This window comes from Colobus angolensis, unplaced genomic scaffold (genome assembly GCF_000951035.1).
Source record: "Colobus angolensis palliatus isolate OR3802 unplaced genomic scaffold, Cang.pa_1.0 Scaffold106, whole genome shotgun sequence".
Taxonomy (NCBI): Eukaryota; Metazoa; Chordata; class Mammalia; order Primates; family Cercopithecidae; genus Colobus; species Colobus angolensis.
Window position 1 is genome coordinate 2,230,296 of NW_012111586.1, and position 7,989 is coordinate 2,238,284.

The window sequence follows — 7,989 nt, forward strand, 5'->3', positions numbered from 1 at the left end:
TATTTTTAGTAGAGACAGGGTTTCACTATGTTGGTCAGGCTGGTCTTGAACTCCTGGCCTCAAGTGATCTGTCAGCCTTGGCCTCCCAAAGTGCTGGGATTACAGGCATGAGCCACTGGGACGGGCCTTGATTCCTTTCTTTTTTCTCCTTTCCATCCTCTGTTTACTGTGTGTAATTTTTAGTGCTATTTATTATTCTCTCTTTTGTTCCTTCCAGTTTAGTCTATTTCTGAAACATTTTTCTGTTATTTCTAATTCTTTTCTAAGCTCTGTTTTCTCTTTATGTCTTCTTACTGCTGACCCACTCTGAGTGAGCTTTAAAATGTTAACTTTGTATCACTCTTTCATATCTTCTATTATTTTCTCAATTTCCTTTGTTCATTTAAAAATATTACATTACAGGGCAGTGTAGAGGTTCATGTCTGTAATCTCAGCACTTTGGGAGGCTGAGGCGGCAGATCACCTGAGATCAGGAGTTTGAAACCATTCTGGCCAACATGGTGAAACCCTGTCTCTACTAAAAATACAAAAATTAGCCAGGTGTGGTGGCACACACCTGTAATCCCAGCTACTCAGGAGGCTGAGGCAGGAGAATTGTTTGAACCCAGGAGACGGAGGTTGCAGTGAGCCAAGATCATGCCACTGCACTCCAGTCTGGGGCATGGAGCAAGACTCTGTCTCCAAAAAAAAAAAAAAAAAAAAGAAATATATTTGCCCAATGTAGCCACCTTGCCAATAGTCTTGGATATGTATCCCTCCTGTTCTGTTGCCAACAGGTATCTACACCTTCTTTCTCCTTCATCTCCAGGCTATCTGTTCAGGTGTATTTGTACACTATTCACTTAGATTTTCCTCAGTGAGTGAGGGCTTCAGGTTTCTCTTTGGAGATTTTCTGGAGCACTGAGGACCCGGGCTGCCCTGCTTCCCTCAAGCCTTCCAGCACTCCCACTGTACTCACCTGAAAACCAGAACATGCATAGCCGCCTCCAGCTGTGACTGTTCCGTTTCACCAGCCAAGGTCTCCAGTCTGAGTGGGCTCCTTCCTTTCACAGGTGAGTGCTTGCTGGTGATTTCTAAATTCAGCCTTTGGCTTCTCTGTGCCTCCTCCTTCACTGTTGATGATACTGCACAGGTCCTTCCGCAGTTTGGTTGCACCAGCTCATATTCTAAGGTTTGTGGGGGATATTTTGTCCCCTGGTTTGTTGAAACAATCACATGCATCTTTTTTTTTTTTTTCTCCTTTTCTGTCCTTGTTACTTTGCTTGGTGGGTTCTATGCCACATGGATCTGTCTCCCCAGCAGCTGAAAGCTAAAATTGTTTCACCGAATAGCGTTACCTTACTCAAGAATAGCCTCCTTCTCAGGATTGCTCACAACTGATGGCTGGTTGACATGGGAAGATAAGGGCCTGGGCTCCTCACCCCATCTGGGGACAGACAATTCTGAAGGGTCATTCTACCCATGGGATCAAGGAAGTCCTCATTGGGATTTCAGTCACTGTCACACTTCCCCCTTTGCCCAGTCATGCTTTTCTTTTTCCCTCCACAGATGTTGATACTGAGAGTACGCCCTAATAAACTTCCACCGCGCTGCTCTGTTTCAGAGTCTGCTTCCAAGGAACTCAACTGGTGGCACTCTCCTTTTTTCCTTTTTTTATTTAGAATCTCATCCTCACAACAATTTTCTTTAAAGATCTCAATTGGTTTTTATTCGTCATTCTAGAATCAGGTAACACTTCATTTATAAAATAGAAAAAGTGTTTCCGGTACTCAGTTTTCATGAGGGGAGATGGAGGGATACAAACAACTCCCCTGTTCTCTCCAGCGTACTCTGGCCTTTCGCTCTAGAGTAAGGTGTGTGTGCTCTTGCCTAGAGATGGGAGGCAAACATGTAACTTCAGGTCACCCCCTGCTAGAAAGACCCCCAGATAACTTTGTTTAGAACCCATCTCAGTGTTTTGTTTTGTTTTGTTTTGTTTTAAAGAATAAGCTGGCCGGGTGTGGTGGCTCATGTCTAAATCCCAGCACTTTGGGAGGCTGAGGTGGGAGGATCACTTGAGGTCGGGAGTTTAAGACCGGCCTGGGTAGCATAGTGAGACTCCGTTTCTATAAAAAATAATTAAATTAGCTGAGTGTGGTGGTGCACACATGTAGTCCTAGCTACTCAGGAGGCTGAGGCAGGAGGATTTGGGCTTGAGCCCAAATATTCAAAATTGCAATGAGCTATGATTACCCCACTCCATGCACCCTGGGCAACAGAACTAGACCCTTTCTCAAAAAGAGAAAGAAAAAAGAATAAGCCTAGCTCATAGTATACAGAACAAGGTAAGAGGGACAGGATTTCAAAACATGCCTACGCTTCCTGAGCGTGAGAAAGTAATCACAACCTCATCCCCATTTTTTTGGCAGCTGCTTGTGTCCACAGATTCTTTTTTTTTTTTTTTTTTGAGAGGGAGTTTTGCCCTTGTTGCCCAGGCTGGAGTGCAATGGCATGATCTTAGCTCACCGCAACCTCCACCTCCTGGGTTCAAGTAATTCTCGTGCCTCAGCCTCCCAAGTAGCTGGGATTACAGGTGCATGCCACCATGCCCGGCTAATTTTGTATTTTTAGTAGAGACGGGGTTTTTCCACGTTGGTCAAGCTTGTCTCGAACTCCTGACTTCAGGTGATCCACCCGCCTCGGCCTCCCAAAGTGCTGGGATTACAGGCGTGAGCCACCGCACTTGGCCTATGCCCACAGGTTCTTAGTGGCATTTCAGGCACCCATCTCTGGTCTGACCCCACTGCTACAGAAGCAAAAGTAGCTCTGGGTCTTAGGACTTCTTGGACAATTAAACATTCTTTCCTTCAATCAGAGGACAAGAGCAGTGTGAGTGCTTGGCAATGGCTTTGATAGGGAAAAGGAGGAAAGACCCTTTTGATCAGCCTCTGTCTCTGGGTGAAATTTCAATTTCCATCCTATGTGGAATATAAAATCAAAGTAGTCTTGTTTATAGAGGACACATGGCAAACCCTGAAAAGGGTCTATTATATGAAGCTTTTATTCCCCCTGTCAAATCCTCTGTTCCATTTTAACACAAAACAGTTTGAGGGATGGTGATGGTCCCTGCACTGGTTTTGTCTTTAATGGCATTGCTTTTAATATTTAGCCAATTAATACGTTTGCTCTTAGTGTCTGAAAACAAAACCACACACAAACACACCTCTTTATCATGACTAGGAAATGTCCTTTTTCTCCTGTTTTACTTAGTGTTTTTACTAGAAATGGTTCTTGAATTTTCACCATTGCTGTAAAATGTAATTGTGTGGATTTTAATCTTTTCTTCTTTTTTTTTTTTGAGACAGGGGCTGGCTCTGTCACCCAGGCTGGAGTATAATGGCACAATCTCAGCTCACTGCAGCCTCTGCCTCCTGGACTCAAGTCATCCTCCCATCTCTGCCTCCCAATTAGCTGGGACTACAGGTGTATACCACCATGCCTGACTAATCTTTGTATTTTTTGTAGAGAGGGATTTTCTTCATGTTGCCCAGGCTGGTCTTGAACTCCTGGGCTCAGGAACTCCTCCCACCTCGGCTTCGCAAAGTGCTGGGATTAGAGGCGTGAGCCACCACACCCGGCCTGTGGTTTTCTATTTTATTTTATCGATGTGATTAATTAGATCGTTGAGTTTTCCTAATGTTGAACTATTCCCAAGGGCTTCAAATAAATTCTATTTTCAGGTTTATTCTTAGGTGCTTAATAGTTTTTGTTGCTATGGTGAATGGGATCTTACTTTCGATTACATTTTCTAATTGGTTATTGCTGTTATATAGGAAAGCTATTGATTTTGTACATTGATCTTGTATGTGGTCACCTTGCTGAATCCTCTTACTAGTTCTAATGGTTTGTCAATTGATTTTGTTAGGTTTCTCTATATAAGCAATAGTGTCATCTTCAAATAATCACAATTTGTCTCTTTTTTTCTAATGTTTATGCTTCTTAGTGCCTTCTTTCTCTTCTTGAATTAGAGAGAACATCTGGTGCCATTCTGAACAGTAGTGGTAAAGGACATTCTCATCTTACTTCTAACTCCAGTTGGAAAGCTTCTATTGTTTCACCATTACCTAACATTTGCTGTAGGTTTTTATCATTGTTTTATTAAAAACAAAATATGTATCAATTAAGCATTTTTCCCTAGTTTGCTAGGAGAGTTTTTCTTCTTTTATATTATAAATGTGCATTTAATTTATTCAGATAATTGTGTTTTTTATGTTTACATCATTAATAAATATATATATTCTAATGCTGAACCATTTTAGCAGAGCTGGGATAAATCCTCCTTAGACTTGATGAATTGTTCTTTTTCTTTTTTTTAGACAGAGTCTTGCTTTGTCACCCAGGTGCAGTGGTGCAATCTCGGCTCACTGCAACCTCTGCCTCCCAGGTTTGAGTGATTCTTCCACCTTAGCCTCCTGGGTAGCTGCGATTACAGGCACACACCACCATACCCGGCCAATTTTTGTATTTTTAGTAGAGATGAGTTTTCACCATGTTGGCCAGACTGGTCTCCAACTCCTGACCTCAACTGATCCACCTGCCTCGGCCTCCCGAAGTGCTGGGATTACAGACGTGAGCCATCACGCCTGGCTGAATTGTTCTTTTAATACACTGTTATATTTAATTTGTTGTTGTTGCTTTTTGGGACAGCGTCTTGCTCTGTCACCCAGGCTGAGTGCAGTGGCACAATCACAGTGCACTGCAGCCTCCAATTCCTAGGCTGAAGTGATCCTCCTGCTTCAGTCTCCCAAGCAGCTGGGACTACACATGCCTGCTACCATACTAGGCTAAGTTTAAAAAAAAAGTTTTGTAGAGATAGGGTCTTGCTTATGCTGCCCAGGCTGGTTTCAAATGCCTGGCCTCAAGCAATCCTCCCTCCTCCCAAAGTGCTGGCCATACAGGTGTGAGCCACTGTGCCCGGCCATGCTGCATGTAATTTATTAACATTTTATTCAGGATTTTTGTTTTATTGTTCATAAATGAGTTTTTTGTTTTGTTTTGTTTTGTTTTGTTTCTGTTGTCTGGCTTTGGTTTCATGATATACTAGTCAGGAAATTGTGCTGGGTGGCATTCCATCTTTTCTTACATTCTTTTCTTCTTTCTCTTTTTTTTTTGACAGGGTCTTACTTTGTTGCCCTAGTGCAGTGTCCATGTCCTGGGCTCAGGCAATCCTCCTGCCTCAGCCTTCTGAGTAGCTAGGACTACAGGTGCATATCACCATGCCTGGCTAATTTTTACATTTTTTTTTTTTTTGTAGAGACAGGGTCTTGCCATGTTGCCCAGGTTGGTCTTGAACCCCTGGCCTTAAGTGATTCTCCTGCCTCAGCCTCCCAACGCACTGGCAATCCATGTGTGAGCCACTGTGCCCGGCCCTTACTTTCTTAAATAATTTACATAAGATGAGAATTACATATCCTTCAAAGGCCCTCTTGATAGGCTCTGGTATTTATATTATGCTATTTTCATAAGCTGAGAAAAATTTTAACTAATATGCTCTAAAGCTGGGGTCCCCAACCCTCAGGCCATGGACTGGTACCGGCGGACGAGCGAGCATTATTGCCTGAACTCCATCTCCTGTCAGATCAGCAGTGGCATCACATTCTCAAAGGGGCACGAACCTGTTGTGAACTGCGCATGCGAGGGATCTAGGTTGCGTGTTCCTTAAGAGAATCTAATGCCTGATGATGATCTGAGGTGGAACTGTTTCATTCTGAAACCATCCCCACCCCGTCCTTCCATCCATCTGTAGAAAAATTGTCTTCCACAAAACCGGTCCCTGGCACCAAAAAGGTTGGGAACTGCTGCTCTAAAGTTAACTTTAATAGGCTGGGCACGGTGGCTCACGGCTATAATCCCAGAACTTTGGGAGGCTGAGGTGGGCAGATCACTTGAGGTCAGGGGTTCGAGACCAACCTGGCCAACACAGTTAAGCTCCGTCTCTACTAAAAATACAAAAATTAGCTGGGCGTAGTGGCGGGCATCTATAATCCCAGCTACTCGGGAGGCTGAGGCAGGAGAACCTCTTGAACCCGGGAGGCGGAGGTTGCAGTGAACCGAGATCGCACCACTGGGCTCCAGCCTGGGCAACAGAGCGAGACTCCATCTCAATAAATAAATAAATAAATAAATAAATAAATAAATAAATAAAGTTGACTTGAATTAACAATAATCTGTCACTTGAAGGTCAAACAGAACTCACCCATTTATAATTTTCAGTCGGTTACCTTTCAAAATTGTAACTCATTCTTGTTTTTCTATGGTTGTTGTTCTATCTGGTTCTCCAACTCTTTTTGGAACAATTTTGGCTGCTTGTACTTCCTGGAAAATATAACTAAGAACTATGACTTGTAGCTGACACAGGAATTGGTATCAGAAAGGCATGAATTTGGTATTTAGGTTTGGGCAGTAAAAATCTAGCTAAACTGAAAGATAGTATTTGGCTTGCAGAGAATAGATTATCACCTTCAATTGATTATTACCTGAATGATAGATTCCTTGAAGGCAAAACTTTGGGGAACCAAGTAATTTTTCTCACAGAATTTGATGGGAGGTGGGGGCAGAGGGAATTTGTGAACTGTGCAGTGAAGAGGGGTTTCTTTTAACTATTCTGGTCAGACTGAAAAAAAAAAAAAAGACTGATAGGCTCAATACCCTAAAATTTGGCTCAAGCTAAGTCTCAAATCATTGATTTTCTATGTGTATGATAAAAATACTTTATCTCTTGCAGTCATGGAGCTGATTATAGCTGGAACTGAAATTCGAAATTTGATACTGATAATTGCTGTAGCACAATATGAGTGAAATTCACACACTGCCAGGTCTCTCATGTGAATGCTGGGGTACTGATCAGAAAAGAAGGCATTTAGATAACTCAGGCCATCCCAGATTCTACCCTCTTGAGCCTCTCTCCTGCCAGCAGAAATGGCTCCTCTTCCCCTGATGTGGCTAATGCATGACTTCTTAAAATCACTGTCAGCAGGAGGAAATACAAGTGATAGTTCCGACACCTTCTGGTAAATCAAGAATGCACTAGGGTCAAAGCAACTTAGACTCACTGAAATAAAGTATGGTGGACCCTTGAATACACGGGTTTGAACTGCAGGTGTCTACTTATGCATGGGTTCTTTTGTTTTTTGTTTGTTCGTTTCTTTGAGATGGAGTCTCACTCTATTGCCACACTAGAGTGCAGTGGCGCGATCTCGGCTCACTGCTACCTCTGCCTCCCGGGTTCAAACAATTCTCCTGCCTCAGCCTCCCAAGTAGCTGGGACTACAGGTACATGTAACCAAAAAAATCAAAAAAATTTTTAATTTTTAGTAGAGATGGGGTTTCACCATGTTGGCCAGGATGGTCTCGATCTGTTGACCTCGTGATCCACTCGCCCCGGCACCCAAAGTGCTGGGATTACAGGCATGAGCCACCGTGCCCGGCCTGCACAGGTTCTGCAGGGCCAACTGCAGGACTTGAGTATGCATGGATTTGTGTATACACAGGGGTCCTGGAGACAATCCCCCAGGTACACTGAAGAACAAACTACAAATCCCATGAAAACACATCTCAGTCATGTTTCTGGAGGTCCAGTGTTCTAGGATATGTCATAATGTGCCCTCAGAATAAGTTGCTTCACCTTACACCCTGCAAACATACAAAGAGGAATAATACTATATGTTATAGTTTCTAAGATGCATATTTTTCACATTAAAAAATAATTTATTGACATGAAATCTACCTAACGTAAAATTAAAGTGAACAATTCGTGGCATTTAGTATATTCGCAAGGTTGTTATCATACCCTGTCCCCCATTTTAACATCTCTGAAATGGCAATGCATCTTATAATTAATGGTAATCATGGCTTAATTGATGGTGGGGTTTTTTTTCTCTTTCTTTTCTTTTTCTTTTTCTTTTTTTTTTTTTTTTTTGTCCCAGCAATCCTGATCTCTAAAATTTGTAT